The sequence below is a fragment of the Tamandua tetradactyla genome, chromosome 2 (assembly GCF_023851605.1).
Source record: "Tamandua tetradactyla isolate mTamTet1 chromosome 2, mTamTet1.pri, whole genome shotgun sequence".
In the NCBI taxonomy this organism is placed as follows: Eukaryota; Metazoa; Chordata; class Mammalia; order Pilosa; family Myrmecophagidae; genus Tamandua; species Tamandua tetradactyla.
In genome coordinates, this window is record NC_135328.1 from 50,829,895 (window position 1) to 50,853,748 (window position 23,854).

General features: G+C 46.7%; 1 pseudogene; it reads right to left on the reverse strand.

Annotated features, from left to right (window-relative positions):
• Positions 1-17,847: 17,847 nt before the first annotated feature.
• On the reverse strand, positions 17,848-19,226 carry LOC143660089 (elongation factor 1-alpha 1 pseudogene; annotated as a pseudogene).
• Between the last annotated feature and the right edge of the window lie 4,628 nt (positions 19,227-23,854).

The window sequence follows — 23,854 nt, forward strand, 5'->3', positions numbered from 1 at the left end:
GGACCCAGCAGGAACCCAGTAGACCTTCCTCCCCAGGTTCTCCAAGCTCAAGACCAAGCAAGGAAGCACACAAGGACATAAACAGTGAAAAATCTGATGTACAAGAGCTGTAATAGAGAATGTACAGGGGGGCTGGGAAATGTCAAACGACATACCTGAGGTATGGGAGGGCCCAGGCAGAGGGGTCTTGGAGAGAAGGCATCTTGTACAAAATGACCCAAGCCATCTGCAGGATACATGCGGTGAGTTAGGCAGGGTCCAGGCTGAGACGTGGGTGTACAGAGGCCTAGAAGCCAAAGAGAGCACTGTGTGTGAAGAAAGTTGCAAGTATCTCCATGTGGCTGTATTGTGGCTATTTGAGGGACAGAGGGGCCAAGATATGGAGCTGGAAAGACCTGGAGTAGCTGGATCTTGCAGAGCCTTGCACACTAGAATAAGGGGTTTAGATCTCTCAAGGATAATAGGGAGCCACTAACAGGTTTTGAGCAGGGATGTGACATAGTCAAATTTACTTTTTGTTGGAGGAAGCTTACTTTTGGCTGCAGGTAATGTGGAGGGGACAAGATGGGAAACACACTCAGGGGGAAAGAGCCTATTATGGTAATCGAGGCAAGAGATGATGCTGACAGACCTCAGCATTGGGGAGGAAAACTAGAAGATGGGTCTGAGAGACCTTCAAGAGGCAGATTCAACTGGATTTGGGGATCAGTTAGGTCTGTACATGTAACGAAGGACTCAGATTTCTGATTTCAGTCCATTTCCCTCTCAGTTTTCCCAGTCATAAAATGGATGGTGATCCATGCTTCTCTCCAGTTTATCTCATTATTTAGAAAACACAGCCTGATGGGAGAAATATAATAGAGCAGCTCCCAATGCAATTATTTACCTCTATTTTGTACAGATAGGAAAGCTGAAACATAGAGAGTTTTAATCATATGAGTAGGGTCTTGACTGGGAGTGCTAAACCGTGATGCCCACATGGTAGGAGGGGGTGGGGAGAGATGTTCCCCTCACTAATCCTTTCTGGGCCTGCTCCACAGGGAAGAGCCTGTGGCTACCTGACCCCTGAGAGGATTTCAAAGGAGAGAGCCAGCCAAGGATGTCCCCAGGCTTGGCTGGCTCCTGAGTACCTCAGGCCACTCCAGCAGGAAAGAGGGTGGGCCAGGCTGCCAGGTTTAGCAGCAACGGGGCATTTATCTCTCCACAGTCCGGGAAGTTTCCCTGCCTTTCATTTCCCAGATGAGATTTGGGGAAGGGGAAGAACTTGGGCATGTTCTCCAACAGTGGTCTGGGGATAAAAACCTAGGGAAATATGAGAGGGAATGATTGAAGCAGGGTTCCTGATTTAAATGGGGTGATCAAGAAAGACCTCTGTGCGAAATCATCTCAACTAAGACCCTAATAACAAGCTGGGACCCAGGCACAGGAAGCTGTAGGGACAGAGACATGAGCCGGAGTCTTTGGGGGACTCTGTGCCTGGAATGGAGTGAGTAGAGAGGAGAGAAGGAGAGATGGGGAAAGGCAGGGACCTGCTTATATGGGCCCTTGTGGGCCTGAGAGGAATTCAGATTTCATCTAGGCTCACTGGGAGGCCACTGGAAGATGTGAGCATAGTAAGAACAAACTGTGTTCCCTCCAGCTGCTGTTTGGAGAATGGATTGATTGTCAGGGGGCAAGAACAGAAGCAGACAGGTGAGGAGGCGAGTACAGCAGCCCCGGCAGGAGACTCCAGAGGCTCAAACCAGGGTGGTAGCAGTGGACATTTCAATGGCGAGAAAAGGACACATTTGAGAAGAGCTGACAGCACTTGCTGGGCAATGATAATAATTACTCGAAGTTGTGATCAAGGCTAATGAGCCCAGGAAGGACTTAAAACCTTTTGAATATAAATAATTCTCTGTATTTTGAAGTAAGTTGAAGCCTATCAGGCTCTTGGAGTGGCGAGATAAATGAGCATAAACGCTGGATTAGATGTGGGAAAGGGGAACAAAAGAGTTTAGTGCACCTGCCTCCAGAGGAGAATCACAACTCATAGCTGGGAAAGTGGGGAGGTTCCTAGAGAATCCTTAGCCTTTTCTGGCCCTGGACAAACACTCGTGGTTCCCTTTTGCTTATTTCTCTGTCCCATTAGAGCCTGAGTTTCACCAGGCCGGATACCTCACACATGGTGTCTCCATCTCCAGTTCAGGGAGATGCACATGAAAGATGCTCCATGAACAGATGCCAAAGGAAAGGATGCATCAGTGAATGATTGTATACATGGATGGATGTGTGATTGATGGATGCATGATGGGTGGATGATGAATGAGTAGACAGAAGACTGCAGATTTAACCAGGCCGCCCCCTACTTTAACATTCTTGATGTTACCAATAAGTACCAATATTTGATGTGCAAAATTCCTTTTAGCATAAGTTATCCAATAGCAGCACCCACACATGTGTGCAAAGATACATGTACAAGAATGGTTTCTGCACCATTGTATATTTATAAGAAAAATTAGGGAGCAGCCTAATGCCTGGCAGTAGAAAAGAGGGAAGCCTTGAGGACAAAGACTGCGTTTTGTTTTCTGCTGGATCTGTGGCACCTGGAACACTACCAGGTACACAACAGGGTTCAATAAATATTTGTCAAATGAAGGGAGGTATCATTAATAGATGCTGTTGAGACGGATGTGAGAAATGTGTATATGCTGAGGTGGGAGACATCCGCTGTACAGCGGCAAAGCAAGTCACAGAACAGTCTGTAAAGGATGAGCTTATTTCTCTGAAGAAAAACTTGATTTGTTTATGCATGCCTAGAAAAGAATCTTAAAGGATACATCCTAAATGGTTACCAGAAGCTTCCTCTAAAGAGCAGATTTGGAGAGAAATTTTTCAATTTATTTTAATTAATATTCTTGGGTATTGGTTTTTTTTTTGTAATAGAATGAATCAGTTTTGTAGCTTAACAAAATATCATTATAAGGGTATTATAAACAAAAGCCCTTCATGCTTCTCTTGTCACCCTCCAGATAAAATCCAAGGTTCTTAACCTGAAGTTCAGGTCTCTCCAGAAGCAGCCACTCAGCCTCTCCCTTGCCTGCCTCCCTCAGGTCCCTACATCCCTGCTTAGAGGTCCGGGGCTCCCCCTCCCTATTCACCTGGTGATACCTACCCAAATGTCAAGATTAAGCTCAAGTATCTGTTTCCACTCTGTACCATTCAACCCCGTGTCTGGTATAATAACCACTTCCTGTTCTGTGCTCCTATGTTACCAAGCGTGGGAAAATGAGATCTTGGTCTTCAGTTTTCTGTGTTTGCAGAACCTAGCACAAGTAGTGCGTACCCTTTGACATTCATAGAAGATAAAGGCAGGGCAGGGCAGGGAGGGGAGGACAAAGGAAGAGAAGGGAAGGGTAGGGAACGGAAGTGAAGGAAGGAGAGAAGGAGAAAGAAACAGAAAAAGAAAGGGGGAAACTGAGTTAGGGGTGGGAAAGATCACTTGCCCAAATCATCCTGAGGGCGGCTACCCAGCTGGCCTGCTCCCTCTGTCACCTGACACCCAGCACAGTACCTGCTTCATACAGCCATGTCACGCCAAGCAGCCTCCCAGTCCTGCTTGCCAAGGGCAGCCGGTGCTGATTCACTGGTGACTGGCCTCCAGTTATTTGCAGAACTGGAATGGCAGCTGAGCCACCACAGTGCTGATCAAAGATGTATCGATTTGTGCTGGGCTCTTTACTGATATCTGAGCCAGTCACAGGAGAAGATAAAGGCACGAAAGAACTCTCCCATAGCAGTCCATCCTGTTTAACCCTCCCACGGTCCATTCCACAAGTCTTCCCACTGAGTAGCCAACTCTGCCCTTTCCAACTCAAGCCTGACCATCACTCACCCCAGGTAGTCATGGTTCAGAACACGAGATCTAGAGTCAGGTAGATTCCGGCCCCAGGATTACTGAGTCAAAGGGTATTTGCATGTTTACTGTTGAGAGAAACTGCCAAACTGCCTTCCAAAAATGTTGGATCCATTTATTTTCCCACCACCAATATAAGAAAGTATGCATTCCGCACACTTGCTCTATCTTTACCAATCTGTTTGACTGAAAAAAAAAAAAGCTCTCTTATTCTGCTTGCAGTTCTTTCACTAGCATCTTTTCATATGCTTTTTGACTATTTGAATTTCTTCTATAAATTGCTTGTTCATGCCTTTGTCCATTTTAAAATTAGGATTGTCATCTTCTTGTTATTTATTTGTAGTAGCTCATTATATGTTATGGATATTAACCTTTTATATATATTAAAGTATTTCTTCCACTTAACCAAGTATCTTTGGATCTTGTTTATAGTATCCTTTTTGCCTTACAGAAGCCCCTTACCAAGCCCCAGCTAAGAGATAAGAGTCAACCTATTTCAATGAGAGCCGACTTACTTTAATGGATTAGAAGTCCAGAGCCCAGGTTTTGAATTACACCTCTACCACTTACTGTGTGACTTTGAACCAGTTCCTGACCTCTCTTTCTTGATTCGTTAAATAAGAGCTTTGAATTAAGTGGTCTTTGGAGACTTGTCCACTTCCATGGTCTAGAACAGTGCTGCCCAATAGAACTTTCTGATACAAAAAGTGCCATACATGTGCTGTCCAATATGGTAACCACTAGCTACATAGCTATTCAGTACTTGTAATGTGGCTTAGTGTGTCTGAGGAACTGAGTTTTAAATTCTACTGTATTGAACTGTGCAGGTCTAAGAATTGTGTAGATCTCCCCATTTCTAAGCAAGCTGCAATACAGAATTATAATGAAGGCAGGGACTCTATAGTCCCTGAGGGACTTTGGGCAGGCCACTCCACCTCTCTGAACCTCAGTCTCCCCATCTGTTCCAGTAGGGCACACATCAGCCCTTGCCTCCTGGAATTGTTGGCACATTTGAGTGGTAAGGAAATAAGGCTAAGGCCCAATACCTGACCCAACATTGTGCAAACTCAGCTCAGGTTCCAAGATTGAAATATGAAAGTGCATTTACCCTATATACATTGGTTCCAGAGACCCGTTGATGGCTTTCCTCAAACTACTCGTCTCCTCCTACAGCCATGAGGCCACGTTTACCCTCTTAAAGCAGGACTATGGCTCCAGCGTGCCTTAAATCTGAGACTCCAAATTGCTGATGGGGCAAAGTCCAAACTTTTTCAGACTGTTTCCAGCCTCTGAGAGCTGGCCCTGCCCTTGCAGTACCATCATTAGTACAATCTGCAGGTCAGTCCAGTGGCTCTTGCCACCCTTACCCCATATTTGCCTCCTACCCCAGCCTTCCAAGGTCTGCTGAGCATTTCATTCCTTCACACCATTCATTTTTCACCCCCAAGTGTTTGTTGTGCTGTCTGCTCTAAGAATGAGGCTGTGATGGTGGGCATGCAGGATGTGGCCCAAGCAATGACAACTGTGATATTCATTGTGAGTGGATGGGGAGTTCGAGGAGCCACAGGAATACAGGGTGGGTTTCCATGAGAAAGTGGCTATAAGCCCAAACCTGATGCATGGGTAGAAGTTAGCTGGGAGTAAAGGAAGCTAGTAGAAAAGACAGTCTAAGCTGGCCCATGGCAGGAGGGAGTGTAGGAGCCCAGGAACTGCCGGAGGCAGGGACAAGGCTAGAAAGGAAGGTAGGCCCAATCCTTGTATACCATGTTTTTGATGTTATGCTTTACTCTAAAGGTATTGGGGGGTCATTGAAGGTATTAGACAGAAGCTATGCGATTATTCCAGGTCAGTTCCCTCTGTGACCTTTAGCCCCCTCACCTTTCCTTTCTCTGACTGCTGCCTGGCCCACAGTGCTTCCTTCTGCCTGAGATAACCAGGGTTCAAATCCCAGCCCTGCCACTCCCCGGCCCTATTGCTCCAAGCAAGTCATTAACCTCTTTCACCCTCAGTCTCTTCACCTTGTAAAAAAGGAGATAATGACACCTGCTTTGCACAGTAACATGATTTAGTGAGGGAAAAGTGTCTGGCTCAGAGCCACTTAAGAAGTGGAGTCCAGTTGAATTTCTTCTGTTCAAGGGCCAACCAAAGCCATGAAGGGGGTCAGAGGGGCCTTCCCAAAAGGTAAGCAGATCCCATTTCTCAGAAATGGCCCTTTGGCCCAGACGGTCTTGATGGGAGTAGAAGAAGGGGTTCACTGAGGCCTTTATTGGGCTGTTTGACCACGTGCTCGTCCACCTCAGACAAACAGCCCTCCTGAGCCTAGCCTTGGTCTTCTGAACCTTCTCAAACTCTCACCCAGTGGGGACCAGGAGTCGGCAGGTGGGCACAGAGCTTACACAGCCGGGCAGAGGTCCGACACTTTTCACCCAGTAGTCAGGGCCGTGTTTACTGAGGTGAGGTGTTCCCGGGTCACCTCCCTGCCGCCTTTGGTTCGGGCATGCACGTAGCCCTTTGGCCCTTGCTGAGCTCTGCTTATTTTTTTGAACTCTTAGTCACAGTCCCTGGGGTCACTATCAGCAACAGCTATTGTTTTCAATGTGAAAGTCCTCACTGGTACTGTTCAGTGGAGAGACTTTGGGGGAGGTTTGTGGGGTAGTGAAGGGCGGAGGGAGCAACGACTGGACATCAGGCCAGGGTGTAAGTCCCGGTCTCTTCCACCTGTTAGCCCTGTGACTGGAAGCCAGTTGCTTGGAGTCTCTGATCCTCAGTTTTTACAGCTGTACTGTGGGTGGTGCAGTGGTCACGCTTACTTTGTGGAATTCTGAGACTTCCACCAGGTAGTATTGTATATAAAGGGCTTCATGGAGTGTCTGACAAACAGGAAGTGTTCAGCCCATGTTAACCGTTAACGTCACACTATGTTTTGTAACCTGCCTTTTCTACTCAACAGTGTCTGATGAACCTCTTTCCGGTGAGATTAGAGAACAGAACACTTGTTGGGGTTTTCCTATACATCCCAAATTCCTGACTGCCTGGGATTGCAGGGCCAGGAGCCAGGAAACCCAGATTCTAACCTCAAGTTTGGCGTTGGGACTCAGCCCACCCAGGCTTCAGACTCCAACTGTGGAACCATTTCGGGGCGGGAGGGGGGGTCATGGAGAGGAGGAGGGAAGACTGATGCTGACTAAAGGGCCTTGTTCCTTAACTCCATGTTTCAGACCTAGAGACTCAAGATCCTGCACCTCATCTTTCCCTCCCCCCCTTCCTTCTTCAACAAACATGGCCCAAGGTTTTAAATTCTACCCTGCCACTTATTGGCTATGTGACCTTGGGCAAGCTATGTAATCCCTATATGCCTCAGTTTCCTGATCTCTAAAATGGGACTAAATCATACTACCTATTTCACAGGATTGCTTTGAGTATTGACTGAGTGGATGTTGTAAAATGCTTAGAATAGTGCCTGTTTGATTAAAACAAAACCGAGTGACCTCTGTGTGGCAAGCACTGTTGAAGGCACGGGGGATACGAGTGAACAATCAGAAAAGGCCCACCCTCAGTCAGCTTTTGTTGGATGAGTTGAGGGTGGGGGGCAGGAAATCAAGACTTCAGTGATGCAGCCTCAAGGTAGGGTGGTGCTGACATGTCAACCCTTCCTGCCAAGGATTGGCTTTAAAGCAGGCCTTGGCTCTCCTCCGCCTCTTTTTCTACAAATCACAACAGCAGCTTCTGGGTATTGATCTCACCCAGTGGGCCAAGACCTGTGCAAAGCACTAAGCTCCTAAGATCTCTTCAAGCCCACAGTGACCTATGGGTAGGTACCATCCTTTCCCCATTTCACACATGAGAGCATAAAGACACAGGGGGGTTAGGTCTACTCCCATTAGGGCCTGCTCAGCAAGTGGGTGTTAAATGAACAAAGGAATGAATGAACAAATCAACACAACTGTCGTTAACACATCCACAAGGTAAACGTTAAAAGCAAGAGGCAGGAGCCCTTGAGACCTGCGGGGCAGAGAGCTGAGTGATATATACCTGGTCGCTGCCATGCTGGGTTTAGCACAAGCTGTGTGGATGCAGCTGTCCTCCTCCCCTGTGCCCCCTTCTCCACTCCTCCTCAGCATCATCACAGCTAACACTTTCCTGAGGCTGAGTTAGTATAGGCTCCACAGATTGATCTCACTGCAATCACATGAGGCATGTCCCACTTCTCAGGTGAGGAAACTGAGGCACAGAGAAGCCACAACATGGCCAGGGTCGCATTCAAACCCAGGCAGTTTGGCTCCCAAGCCGGAGCTCTTAACCCCAGTGCTATGGAGGCATTCTTCTTTTTAAATCTTTGCTTTGCTTATTTCAAATCATTTAAAAATGAAAGCATTGCACAATTTTATACTGTAGAAAGCAAACACTTAGAAAATGAAAGTCCCGCATAATGTCCTTCCTCAGACGTGACCTCTGTTAACAGTGTGGCATGGACACATCAGATGGCTTTTTCAAAACTTGCAGCAAATGTAGCATCGGACGGTATACATTGTTTTGCCACTTTTGCAGGTTTTGGTTTTTTTGTTCTTTTTTTTTTAACTTAATGATACCAAAAGGCCATTTCTTATCGGAACATTCTCTTCAGGAGCTGCCGAGGCCTCTGTAGTGGAAACATCTACACTGGATTTACCCAGTTCCACCAGGCTATGCTCAGAGTGTTTGCAGTTTTTGACTGTTTCAAAGCACGCTGCAGTGAGCACCCTTGTAAATGCCCCCTGTGTGCTGGTGGGAGGATCTTTGGGGGGTAATTTCCAGAAGTAGAAACTCTGGGCCAAAGGGTAAGAACATTTTAATATTCTTTCCAGGAAGGCAGAACCAGCTTCTCCCGGAGGGTGGGAGAGGACCCGTTTCCCTACCCCCACCCCTACTGCTGTCAGCTTTGTCCGACTGGGTGATATCAGCCCAAACTGCTGAACTGCGCTGCCGAGCACTGCCTGACCCTGGGAGTGACCCAGGCAGTGACGCTGGTGGCTACCCTGCTGCTGCCTTTGGGTCCGGAGTTTGATCCTGCTTGTCAAGAAGCTTCGTCAGGTGGCTAAAGCCGCAGCACTTCTCAAAAGCCCAACATTTGCTTTGTAACTCATTTAGTAAAGCCAGGAATGTTAAAAATAAACCCTTGGAGAGGGGCCCAGAGCTGGACTGGGGCCCCGTTTTTCAAGGTGAGCGGCACCCGGGCCGGCCTCTGATTAGCATCTCCACGCCTGGGTTGCTGGGCTGGTTCAATTCCCTTCCAGAATCCAGAGAGCAGCTTTTCCCCTGAATCATCATGGCTTGGGCCAACCTGGCACCAAAGTGATAAATGTCTTTCCGGGTCGCATGGTAGCAAATGTCTCTCCAGACACATCCATCAGCTTGTCCTGCTGCCCCCTGGAGAGAGCTGTGGGCATTCAACGTGGTTGCGGGCGGGGAGGTGGGGCAGAGCCACAGAAGAGGCTGCCAGTCCACCTGGAGGCCAGGGCTGGGTCCTTATCATGCCTGTCACCAATGCCCAGGTGACTTTATGCAATGTGTGTTCCTAACCTGGGGCCCACTGTGCATGCTCTTCCCTCTTTCCTGGACCTCAACTCGTCACACCCCCACCGCTTTGCCTGGCCCACTGCTCTTCACTCAGCACCAGTTTCACCTCCACAGAGAAGCCCTCCCAGAGCCTCCCAGGCAAGGACTGTCCTGTTCTAGACAGTCTCAGAGTATTGAGCTCTTAGTATTTAAAGCAACAGTGATCAGCTCACCTGGTGGGTCATTACTATTTCTATCTGTCTCCCCCAGAGGGTGAGGTCTACAAGGTAGGAGGTATGTCTTAATCTGCATTCCAGTGCCCAGGACAGTGCCAGGCACAAGGCAGAGTCTGGGGAACAGTGTAGCACAGTGATTACAAGCATGGCACCGCAGCCAGGCTGCACAGGTTGTACCCTGGGCTCTGTGAACTTTGGGGTTGGTTACTGAACCTCTTTGTGCTTTAGTTCCCTGTCTGTAAAATGGGAATCACAGGATCTACCTCATGGAATTGTTAGAAGGGCTTGAGTCACGTCCGTCGCACAGTCATGGGAATGTAGTGTCATCGGCGACGGTGCTGACGAGCCCCACAGAAGATCCCTGTGCACGTTCCGCCTGTGGAGGTGACACAGATGCTAAGGCCTGAAGAGTGAAGAGGAGCAGACCCAGCAGAGCCAAGTAATGGAGTCCACCAGTATTCTGACTCGGCTGCTTGCTGTATCTTTCCCTCTCTGCTTTTACTGACAACCCCACCCCATTAGCCTAGACTACTCAGAGGACTTTTCACCCAGAGGAACCTTCACCTCCGGCCTGTAGCTGTCCTGAGGCAGGCATCTGAGCAGTTGTAGCCAGGGGGCACGGGAGAAGAGAGGGGCTACGGACCACTCCCTTGGAAGGTGCGTGGACCAGGCCAACTTTCTAATACTTTGCCCCTCAAGGCAACTGCCACTGAGGGAGGCACCATGGTGCCCGCGCGCTAAGCCATCCAATCAGCCCTCCTCTGAAGAATGTAGCGGCTAGCCTCATTTAGGGAGACCAGCCCACCCCTGCCCCTTCTCTGAGAACCCCAGAAAACATCTTCAAAGGGTTGGGTTAAAAAAATATATATATTCCCCAATGAATCCCAGAATGATTTGATCAGTAACTGGAAAAGTATTTGCAAGCCCCCTTCGGGGAATGGTGAGAGTGGGGAGAAATTCAACTTCCCCAAGTTGAATTCTTGATATTCTCACAAGCAGTGTGGACAACCAAAGCTATAGGCTGAGCCCCCAGTCTTGGGGTTTGTTCACATGAAACTTAACCCCACAAAGGATAGGTCAAGTCTACTTAAAATTTAGGCCTAAGAGTCACCCCCAAGAGAGCCTCTTTTGTTGCTCAGATGTGGCCTCTCTCTCCAGCCAACATGACCAGCAGTCTCACCACCCTCCCCCTCTCTGCGTGGGACATGACTCCCGGGGGTGTGGACCTTCCTGGCAATGTGGGACAAAGATCCTGGAATGAGCTGAGACTCAGCATCAAAGGACTGAGAAAAACCCTAGAATGAGCTGAGAATTAACATCAAGGGATTGAGAGAACCTTCTGGACCAAAAGGGGGAAGAGTAAAATGAGACAAAGTGTCAATGGCTGAGAGATTCCAAACAGAGTCGAGAGGTTATCCTGGAGGTTATTCTTATGCATTAAGTAGATATCACCTTGTTGTTCAAGATGTAGTGGGGAGGCTGGAGGGAATTGCCTGAAAATGTAGAGCTCTGTTCCAGTAGCCATGTTTCTTGATGATGATTGAACAATGATATAGCTTTCACAATGAGACTCTGTGAATGTGAAAACCTTATGTCTGATGCTCCTTTTAGCTACTATATCAACAGAAGAGTAGAACATATGGAATAAAAATAAATAATAGGGGGAACAAATGTTAAAATAAATTCAGTTTGAAGTAGTGGTAAATGAAAGCAAGGGGTAAGGGGTATGGTACGTATAGTTTTTTTTTCCCTATTATCATTTTATTTCTTTTTCTGTTGTCCTTTTATTTCTTTTTCTAAATCAATGCAAATGTACTAAGAAATGATGACTATGCAACAATGTGATGATATTAAGAATTACTGATTGTATATGTAGAATGGAATGATATCTAAATGTTTTGTTTGTTAATTTTTTTAATTAATAAAAAAAGTTAAAAATATATATACATATTTTTAAACCTTATGGTGATAACATACATACAACATATATTTTCCCATTTTAACTACTTTCAAGTATACAATTCAGTGCTTCAAAGGCGTCTTAGTATAGTTCGCCCCACCTCATTGGCTAACTGGAAACCACCTGGCCCACGCCGGGCCAATCAGATTCCATCTTGGGAACTGACCTCACAACCAGGGCACAAGAACTGCCAGCCAGGTGTAGCAACGTGCCCAGAGAAGCTTGGAATGAAGCTGGCAGTCTTTAACACTGATCACTCAAGAGGGTCCTTCCAGCTCTCCAGGTTTCCTCGGGAGCTGGGCTTTGCTGCTCTGTTCCCAAAAGCTTCCTCTTTCTCCATATAAGTTCCCAACCCGCATCCCTTTAAAGCTAAGTGAGTGGGCCTCCCTTCATTACCTCCAAAGTCTGCCTACATTTCCTCTGCAAAGGAAATGCTTTGGCCCTGTTCGCAGCCAGCGCGGCAAGGACCTGCAGTGGTGGGTGATTTTCTGGTCTAATCGAGGCTGACCCTGGGGGCTTCCGGGAAGCATCTGCAGCGCTGGTCCCCATCACTGCCCTGGAGGCTGCTGCGTGCCTGGGAACTCAGCTGCCAAAGCACAGGAAGCCCTTGAGCCTGTGTCAACTCCCGTCTCCGGCTGGAGAGGACAGGCTTCTGGAGCCGAGCACTCCATGAGGTCAGCAGAGGCTAGGCGCTGCTTAGGGCACTTATTTTGTTTTCCTCTTGCAAAATGGAAACGGTTTTATTTATTACAAATATTAATGCAGACCTGTGGTTTTTTAAAGCATTAAGTGAATGCAGAAAAATTTAAAGAAAAAAATCTGTATCACCTTGGATCTGTCAGCCAGACAATATGCGCAAACACCCCCCACCCCCGAAAGGAAACCAAACTGTACATACTGTTTGGAAGCTGCAGTTTTTTTTTTTAATTTAGCAGTATATCAAAAGGCATTTTAAAACAACAGTTTTATGGAGGTAACTAATGTAGAATAAACTGCACATGTTTAAAGTGTGCAGTGTGAGATTTAACATAGGTATACCATGAACCCATTGCCATGGTTGAAATAACCAAAATATCCATCACCCCCCAAAATTTCTTTATGCCTCTTTGTAATTCCTTCCGTCACGCCTCCCACCCCACCCCCATTGCCAGGTAACCACTGATCTGCCTTTTATCACTATAGATTTGTTTGCATTGCCTAGAATTTTACATAAATGGAATCATAGAGTATACACTCCTTTTTTTTTTCTGTGAGGGGAGGGTTCCTTCACTTAAGGATAATTATTTTGAAAATCATCCATGTTGTGTGTGTACCGGTAGTTTTTTCTTTTTTATTGCTAAGAAGTATTCCGTTGTAGGGCTATGTTATAGATTGCTAACCCATTCACCTGTTGATGGACATTTAAGTTGTTTCCAGTTTGGGACAGTTATAAATATAACTGTTATAAATATTTAAATACAAGTTTTTGCATAGATATATCCTATTATTTCTGTTGTGTAAATACCTTGGCGTGAAATCACTGAATCATATCATAGGTGTATGTTTAACTTTTTATGAAGCTGCCCAACTGTTTTCCAAGTTGGTTGTACCATTTTACATTCCCACCAACAGTGCATACAAGTTCCAACACTAGGTATGGTCAGTATTTTTAAATGTAGCTATTATAATAGATTTGTAGTGGTATCTCTTTGTGATTTTGAGTTTCCCTGGTGACTGAGTAGAGCATCATTTCATGTGCTTATTCAAAGCCATTCTTGTATTTCAATAAGTAGAACTGAAAAATAATGGCTTAATAGATACAAAGTTTCTGTTTGTAATGATGAAAATGTTCTGGAAGTAGTGGTGAAAGTTACACAACACTGTCAATGTACTTAATGTCACTGAAGTGTACGCTAAAAAATGCTTAAAATGGTTTTAAATTATGCATATTTTACACAATGAAAACAATGGAGACTCACCATTTTTTATGACTGCATGATACTCCAACATTGAAGATGTCATTTTATTTAATCAGGGCTCAATTGATGGACATTTTGATTGGTTTGGATATTTTGCTGTTATAAATAATACTGCAATATGCAACTTCATATGTGTACATTTGCACATTTTTCTGATTAGTTACTTCATGTGGGATTGATGGATGAAGGGGACGCACATTTTGAAGGCTTTTGAAACACACTGACAAAAGCTCTCCTGGAAATCCGCACCGGTTATAGCCCTATTAGCAGTGTGTAGGAAACAGTCCATGTTTCTAATTGAGGCAGAACCCTCCAGAGTGATGACTTGCAGAGTTTGAGGAAGTCTTTCAAGTGTGACCCTGTGACATTTGGCAAGAAGCCAAAAATAAAGGCAAATTGGCCACAACACTCACTTGAGATGGCCTTGGAAATTGTTATGATGGGCCAGAGGAAGGTGAAGCCACTTCAGGCTAGGGGAAGGAGGAGCTGGGTTCAGGCCTGGGTTTGAGCAATGGTCATTCCTGACCCTGTGACCTTGCACCAGCCACTTGACCTTTCTACTCATAGATTTCCCACATGTGGAGTAGAGCAATTACCACTAACCCCACAGCGGTGGAAGAACTTTAGAAATTCACACATAATTCAAAAGGTGTGTTGTTAGAGGCTTCATTTCCTCTCCAGAAATGTCAGGAGCATAGACTTCCTCCTTCTAGCCTGCCTGAGGACATCTGCTTGGAAAGGGTGGGAAGGAAAGGGCAGGAGCTGGTGACAGGGGCAAGGGGAGATGTGATTGACAAAGCAATGGCCCCTCAAAGATGTCCCCCAAACCTCTGAATATGTTAAGTTACCTGGCAAAGGGGAGTTAAGATTGCAGATGGAATTAAGGTTGCTAGTCAGCTGACCTTAAAATAGGGAGAGTATCCTGGATTATCCAGCTGGGCCCAATGCAACCACAGGGGTCCTTAAATGTACAAGAGGAAGATAGAAGAGAACCAAAGAGGTGGTAGTGTGTGAAGGACTTGACCTGACATTGCTGGCTTGGAAGATGGAAGAGGACCACCAGCCAAGGATGTGGGCAGCCTCTAGAAGCAGGGAAAGGAAAAGAGATTCTCCCCTAGAGTCTCCAGAAGGAACCAGCTCTGCCAACACCTTGATATTAGCCCAGTGAGACCCATTTTGCACTTCTAACTTGAGAACTGAAAAATAGTAAATTTATGTTGTTTTAGGCCACTAAGTTTGTGGCCATTTGTTACAAAAGCAATAGGAAGCGCATACAGGAGGGCAGGCGGGCCCATGGGCTGCAGGAATGACTAGGGAAGGGATTGAAGGGCCTCCTGCTGGCATTCCTGGTGGCAGCTAAGGCAGGCTTCAGCAGCAGGCTTCCTTGTGCCGTCTAGAACACCGGGCAGGGAGGTCTGCTTTGGTGTGGATTCACGCTGGGGGACAGAGAGAACCCTGGAGCAGGGACCCTGAATGCCAGGCTGAGACAGTGTAGCCCCTAGAAGGGTTTCAAGCAGGGTTGGAAGATGATGAGAACTTGCTTCTTCTAGCAGCTGGGTTGCGGTGAAACAGAATTGGGCCTGAATCAGAGACCTGGGTTCAAGTTGCAGCACTGCCTCCCTGGGTAACCTTGGGGACAAGTTACTTACACTTGGATTTATTCCTGAAAACTTTAGGGCCATGTCTGGGGTTCTTCTAAACAAAGGAAGACAGTTGGCCCAGTTTAATCAGAGCCTTTGGGGGTCAAAGAGAATTCTCTGACCTGACTCCCAGGGGTTGGAAAAAGTAAAATAATATGATAATACTACCACTAACTATAATAATAATAATATAATGGCTGCATTTGTTGAACACTAACTGTGGGTTAAGAACTTTACAGGAAGTATCTCATTTAATCTTTCCACCATCCTTTCAGTAGTTCCCTACTGCTGTTAGTTTAAAAGTCAACATCCTCATAAAATAAAATAAGAAAAAAAAAAAAAAGTCAACATCCTCACTGCAGCCCGAGACCCTGCATGATGTGATCCCGCTGACCTCTCAGGCCTCATCTCAGACCTCCCTTCCCTACACTCTCTGTGCTTCAGCTTCTTTCAGTCTCCCAAATGAATGTGACATGACCCTCTCACCTCAGGACCTTTGCACAAGCCATTCCACCCGGCTGGAATGCTGCTACCTGATCTTCACCTGGTGAGCTCCTCCATCCTTCTGGTCTCAAAGCGATGGCCATCTAGTTGCCCCACCCTCTAACTAAACCAGGTTCCTGAGTATCTGCACCCGTTTTCACATGATGTATCTCCACAAACAAAAGTTACACATAAATACATATCTTTGTGGATATCTAATTGGCCTCTGCCTCCCCCACCAGACTGTGGGGTCAAGAGGGCAAGATGATGAATGTTTGCTGAAAGTATAAGTAAATAACTAGAAAAGTAAGTAAGTAAATACATAAATGTTTGCAGAAGGAATAAAAACCGAAAAGCAGAAATGGGCTCAGAGAAGATCAAAGTTTTGTCCAAAGTCACAAAGGTGGATCGGGAAGGCCTGACATCTGCCCCCTAATTTGCAGCAGGAGAGGGTTGGGGCTGGTGCCCATCTGAGCCAGGGGGCCCCTGTGAGCAGGGCAGGTGGGGTGGGGGGTTGTCAAGACCAGAGGAGCTTGGGCCTAACCTTGAGGAGGGTCTGCCGGGGAAGCGCCTTCAAGAGCAGGCTGAAAGCGGACGTGCTGAGCACAGCTGCCCAGGCAGAAGAGGAAGGAACCGAGGGGGGTGACAGGAGGGGGCCCCAGAGCCTGCTCCCTGCAGCCGCAGCAGATCTTCCCTTGAATCCAGGCCCCCACCCCACCCCAACCACACTCCTTAACGCTTTCTCACAGTCTAGCTAACTTTTGTTGTTCAAATGGTTATTTACGATGTATCTCAGATGTGGGCAAGGGCTGAAGGCTAAACCCATTTTCCCACTGTAGGTGGGAGTTTAAATTGGTCCGAACATTTCAGAGCGTGATTTGGCCATAGCTGTGACAATTTTAAAATGTGGATCCTTTGACCCAGAAACTCTACTTCTGGGAACATATGCACAAGAAAGCTTAACAACAGCCAGAAAAGATATCCACACAAGGAGCAATTTTTGTCATGGTGAAGAATTACCACCTAAGGTACACCAGTAGGGTAAGTAAATCATGCTTCATTGATCCCGTGGAAAATTATGCAGTTGTTAAAAAGAATGAGATGACCCATATAGATTGACCTAGAAGGCTGTCCACCTTGTATATGTTTGCTAAGGTTTTTTTTTTAAAGTTGCAGGACAATATATGTTTCATTTATCTGTTGCTGAGGAATAAACCATTCCCAAATTAGCCAGTTCTTCTGCAACACATGGCATCAGCTGGGGTCACTTACATGGCTGCTTTCAACTGGGAGCCTGGCTGGAGCTGCAATGTCCAAGACAGCTTCCCATCCTCTAGGGTCTCTCTCCAAGGGGCCTCTCATCATTCCCCAGCCTAGCCTGACCTTCCTTACAGCCTGGTGGCTGGATCTCAGAAATGAATATTTCGAGAGGACAAGTCTCAAAGTACAAGCCCTTCACAAGCCTCTGTTTGCTAATATCCCCTTTTCCAAGCCGAGTCTTGTGGCCAGGCCCAGAGTCAACATGAGCAGATCCTGCAGCACCACATGGATCCTGGGAGGTGGGACTCAATCTACAACATTCCATAATCATCACACTTCACTACGAAATCAGGCATGCTCTTATAGTATCTTGTAACGCATTGTCTAATGCATACAAATATATAGTTATACATTTGCACATAGATTGATACAAGTCTGAAAAATGTTTTGTTTATTTTATTTATTAAACCATGAATGCTAGTTAACTTTCTGGAGTAGAAATAGGTAGGTAAAGGGGGGACCATTCAGCTTTTACTTTATACTCTTCTTAAGGACTTGAAGATTCTAAAAGAAAGCACATATTATTTATTTATTCATTTATTTTCTCATTAAACTTTGTTTTAATGGGTCTCAAAATTCTGTGACAGATTTTTGGTCATTGTTTCCATTTCAAAAGTATTGATTTTAAAAACTAATTAAACCTGCCACACGAAAACAAATGGTCCACGAAACATTCCTTTCCTTCTGAAGGTTTTACAATGCATTGTTATCATTAACCAGTCTTTTACTATTAAACTTCAATGGCCGATTGAGACAAACAGTTTTGAGACCTTCTTCCACCACCTAGTAAGACTGGAGTGGCAGGTGTTATGGGTAAATTTCATTGAGCTTTCTGGGCAGAGTTGGTGACCTTGCCAGCCCCAGCAGCCTTCTAGTCCACTGCCTTGATGACATCCACAGCAACTGTCTGTCTCATATCACAAAGAGCAAAACGACCCAGAGAAGGATAGTCAGAGAAGCTCTCAACACACATGGGCTTGCCAGGAACCATATCAACGATGGCAGCATCACCAGACTTCAGGAATTTGGGGCCATCTTCCAACTTCTTGCCAGAACGGCGATCAATCTTCTCCTTCAGCTCGGCAGACTTGCAAGCAATATGAGCTGTGTGACAATCCAGCACAGGTGCATAGCCAGCACTGATTTGACCTGGATGGTTCAGGATAATCACCTGAGCAGTGAAGCCAGCTGCTTCCATTGGTGGGTCATTTTTGCTGTCACCAGCCACATTGCCACGACGAACGTCTTTTCCAGACACGTTCTTGACATTGAAGCCCACATTGTCCCCAGGAAGAGCTTCACTCAAAGCTTCACGGTGCATTTCAACACACTTGACTTCAGTTGTGAAGTTTACTGGAGCAAAGGTGACCACCATGCCTGGTTTGAGAACACCAGTCCCCACTCGGCCCACAGGCACAGTACCAACACCACCAATTTTGCAGACATCCTGAAGAGGCAGACGCAAGGGCTTGTCAGTTGGAAGAGTAGGTGGCAGGATGCAATCCAGAGCTTTGAGCAGCGTGGTTCCACTGGCATTGCCATCCTTACGGGTGACTTTCCATTCCTTGAACCAAGGCATATTAGCACTTGGCTCCAGCATGTTGTCACCATTCCAACCATAAATTGGCACTAATGCTACTGTGTCAGGGTTGTAGCCAATTTTCTTAATGTAGGTGCTGACTTCCTTAACGATTTCCTCATATCTCTTCTGACTGTAAGGTGGTTCAGTGGAATCCATTTTGTCAATACCAACTATTAGTTGTTGCACACCCAGCGTGTAAACCAGAAGTGCATGCTCACGAGTCTGCCGATTCTTAGATATACCAGCTTCAAATTCACCGACACCAGCAGCAACAATCAGGACAGCACAGTCAGCCCGAGATGTGCCTGTATCATGTTTTTAATAAAGTCTCTGTGTCCCGGGGCATCAGTGATGGTCACATAGTACTTGCTGGTCTCAAACTTCCACAGGGAGATATCAATGGTGATACCACGCTCACGTTCAGCTTTTAGTTTATCCAAGACCCAGGCATACTTGAAGGACCCCTTTCCCATCTCAGCAGCCTCCTTCTCAAAATTTTCAATGGTTCTTTTGTCGATTCCACCACATTTGTAGATCAGATGGCCTGTTGTGGTGGACTTGCCCGAATCTACATGTCTAATAATGACAAGGCTGATGTGAGTCCTTTCCTTTCCCATTTTGGCTTAAGATGTAGTGGTGGTTTTCAAGACACCTGTGTTCTGGCAGCAAACCCGTTGCAAAAAAGAGTACATATTATTTTTGCAATACAATTTTCAGAAAATAATGTACCATGGAAACCTTTACATTACTAGATACAGTTTTTTAATGTAACTTTCGAAAGCACAGCCTCCCCTCGCCCTAAGGCTGGGGCATTTAGATCATCTCCAATTGTTCTGCCATTATAGGCCACACTTCGATGAATATGCTTTGCAGCCAATCTTTTCATCAGTCCTAAATTATTATCTCAGGGTAAATTCTGAGAGGAGGAACTGCTGAGTTGAAGGATGGGAATGTTTTAAGGGTGTCATATACTCTGCCAGATTGCCCTGCTGAAGATGGAACCCACTCGCCCCCTCACTACCCTGCCCCCGACCGTAACCCAGTCTGGTGTCTACTACACAAGAAGCTGGTGCTCATTTCACAGATGAGGAACCTGAGACCCAGAAAGGGCAAACAACTTGTGCAAGACCCACACAGTGACTCTGCAGCTGAGGGTGCTCCAACCAGCCAGGGATTTCTTTGCTCCAGGTCCAGCCTCTGTGCCCATCCCAGGCCCTGTCTCCTCGGTGAAGTCCAGCCTCCTTAAGATGCCTTTTTACTCAGGTCCTGCTCACTTACCTGCACCCTCTTCCCTCGCCACCTCCCACCCTCACCCTCAGACCTCCACCCAGACTAATCAGCTTTCAGTTTCCTGAAGGGATAAAATGCTCTCTGGTCTCAAGAACTTGGTATAGGCTTTTCCCTTTGCCCAGAATACCTTCCTCCTCCTCTCACCACAACCTGCCGCCTCTTCCTCCTGGAAGCCTTCCCTGATCACCAGAGAGTAGGTTCGGGCATGTAGTCATGTGGCCACTGTTGGACTTTCCATTTATTCATACTTGCTTGTGTTCACTATCCATCAGTTGTTTGCTGAATGCTTGCCTGGGGGCAAGTATCAGGCCAGCATTGGGGACACCGGGAGGAGCTGACCCGCCCTGTCTGCTGAGCTCCCATCTGAGTCTGGGTCTGGGGGTGGGAGAGCAGATGACGTCAGTGCACATGTGAGCAGTGCTGGGCATGGGCACCTGGGAGGCCAGAGGGAGGATGAACAGCCCTGCTTTCCTCCGCCTTAAATAATGCACCAACCTATTTAAAAGGGGGAAATCTCTCTTAGGGCCCTGGAGGGTGGAGGGGGAGAAAAATAGAATTAAAATAATTCTATTCCTAAAATATGTATAACCTTGATTATCATACCAGCTTACATGTACTGATGTTTTTACTCTGTGCATCGGACATGCATGAACTCATCGAATCCTCACCACCACCTATTTGGAAGGGACTACTAGTGTTCCCATTTTTCAGAGGGGGAAATTGAGAGAGGAAGCTGAGAGAGGTGTGTGCTTGCCCATGGTCACCCAGCTGGGAAGTGGGCAGAGCCGCGGTTTGGCCCTACATTCTTGACCACTACACTATGTGGCCCACAAGTTAAATGTGAACCGAACTACAAGAGCAACAACATTCAAACTATTGCACAAACTGAATGTGACAATGACGGTTTGCAGAAATGAGGTTGCCCCACCTCCTCACCCTGCATTAAGCCTGTGTGTGCTCGGGAGGTCTCAGGCTGCCCATTGTGTCTTTCTAAACCATAAGGAAAGCATCAGCTTTTGTCCTTCACTTCGACAACAGCAGCTATTTTTTATGTTTAACTTCATTTTTGGAAGAGATAATACCTTCACATGGTTCCAAATATTATATATATGCAATTATATGTATTATATTATTTATTATATCTTATATATAATAAATATTTATCACATGTACGGTGTACAGTCCCACCCCTCTCCCAATTGGAACCAGACTTATAGGCTTCTTGTGTATCCCTCCAGAGGTAGTTTATACAAGCACAAGCAAACACAATTGCATATTCTGCTTTTCCTCTCATTTAAAAAAAAAATGTATTATACCTCATCTGTGGTCCTGACCTTCTATTTCCACTTAACAGAGTGTCTTGGAGAGCATTGCTTTTGGGTAGGGAAAGGGATTCCTCATTCCCATCCTGGTTGCCAAGCGTCCCTGCCCGCCCCCTGCCCGCTCCCTGTCCGCCCCCTGCCCGCCTCCTGTGGGCACCTGAGAGGTTGGGTTCCGCCCTTCACAGCTGCAGCATTTCGGCTGACGTTGCAGTGGTGGGCAGGCTTTCAGGAGGTCCCAAGGACCCCATCCCCAGGCATTCAGGCCCTGCGTGATCCCCTCCCCTTGAGGACAGGCCCGACCTAGTGACTGGCTTCTCACAAACAGTACAACACAGTGAGGGACTGGCTGAGAGGCCTAGAGGCAATGACACCACTGTTGCCACAAGCAGACCCAGCCTCCGGAGCTTGGCTTCTAAATGCTATTTTCCAAAAACAGATATCAGAGCTTCTTCAAGAACAGGCTGATTCTGAAGCTAGAACAGGTAAAAGACAAGATGAGCCTGCAGCATCTTAAAGTGCCAGAAAGGAAGGAAGTGCTCAAACAACAAAGAGATGGAGGCATGTCCAAGGGATAGAGCAACAAAATAAATACAGCAGTACTGGGTTACAATCCAAAGTAGAGAATAAATATGCATTTATGTACTAATATAAATAAATGATTTAATAAGTGGGGGAGAAGGGACAAATTGTCCTCGCAGAACAATTCCAAATAATTTTTATAGATACTTCCCCTCTGGGGAGCTAGGCTTAATGACTTGCTTCCAAAGAATAGAGTATTTGTATACCAGTGTCCACAGTAGTGCTATTCGCAATGCCCAAAAGGTGGAAGCAATCGTGTTCATCAACAGAAGGGTGGCCATGGCAGAGCAAACACAAAATTGTGGTATATCCATAAAATGGAATGAAGTACTGATACATGCTATTACATAAATGAACCCTGAAGACATCACATTGAATGAAATAAGTCAGATGCAAAGGGATAGACATTGTATGGTTCTTTTGGAGAGCCCTGGAGAGAGGAAAGTAGAATACAGGTTACCATGGGTGGGGAGGGGAAGAATTACCGCATAATGAGTCTGGGGTTTCTATTTGGGGTGAGGGGAAAGCTCTGGTAATGGATGATAGTGAAAGTAGCACGACTTTGTGACTTTGATTAATCCCACTGAAGGGTGCTTGGGAGTGACTGATAAAGGGAAGTGTATGTTGTATATATGTTTCCACAATCTTTTTTTTCCCAAAGGAGCAACTAAAGAGACAATGACACCCACTCTCTGACCTCTAGTTCTATCTCCAACCTCCCACCTTCCCCCCCCCCCCCGCCTCCCTGTCCCTGCCCATGCCTGCCTCAGAGTATTTGCACATAGCATCTCTCAGCATCTTCCCACGGCTCCTTATCATCCTGGCTTCAATTCAAATATCACCAACCCTGGTCACCCCCCACCCACACGCCCTGCCACCCCTGACCCTCTGCATCACATCTCCCTACTCTATGTCTTTGTTTTCTTCCTAACACTGATCACTTTTTCCCCCCCTTTCAGAGACGGAGTTGGGTGTGGTGGTTAAGAAAGAGCCTTGGACTCTGGTTTGAATCTAGCTCCAACCGTGAACAAGTTATTTAGTCTCTCTGGGTCTCAACTTCCTCATCCATAAGACAGGCATGATAATAAAACACTGCATCGTAGGATGTTGGCAGAATTGAAAGACCATAGGAAGTGATTGGCCTGTGCCTGGCGGTTTAAGGTTCGGTTTACATGTTTGCTGTTGTTAATGTTGGTTTGTTTCCTCTACCTCCAAACATAAGCTGTATAACGGAAAGGATTTGGTCGGTTTGGGGTTTTGCTGACTGCTCTATTCCCAGCATAGAACCTGACACACAGTGGGGGGTTAAAAAAAACCCTGCTAAATGAATGAATGAATAAACAAATGAAGGAATAATATAGAGTAAGGTTTAGGAACCCTGGCTTTGGAGTCAGGCAAAGCTGCTTGCTGTCTCTCCTCAGCCTGGCTCCTTAGGAGGTGAGTGATATCACCTCCCTGAGCCAGCCTCAGTTTCCCCATCTGGCCGAGTCCTGCGTGTTCGCACAGGGCAGGCCCACAGCATAGTGCCTGGTGTGTAGTGGGCACAGACAACAGCAGCCATCACGCTTCTCAGCCTCCGCGAGTCTGGTGCTCTCGGCCTCCAGAGGCACTGGGGTTCACACAGCAGTTTCCAGATGCACTGGGGTTCACACAGCAGTTTCCAGATGCACCGGGGTTCACACAGCAGTTTCCAGATGCACTGGGGTACACACAGCAGTTTCCAAACAAGTCCTGAGGCCCCAGGACCCCAAGCCCATCCTCAAACAGCCCCACCCGAGGTGAGGGGCCCTGTTCCCTTGGGGAAGTCTGTGCTCCTGCCCAGCAGACCACACATTCCCTGGGCCCAGAATGAACACTTCTAAAATGTTCCTCATCAGCACTCCCTTCTGCTGGGTGGCCGGCAGCTTCCCGGGGAAGCCAGGCCCTCTTATTCTTGTGACAAGGCTCTGGGGTAGGAGGATGCCACTGAGAGCAGGTACGAAGTGAGGCAATCTGAGAGACCAGGAGGCCATCGAGCAGAAGCCAGGGAGAGCCATTAGGTGGGCTGAGGAGAC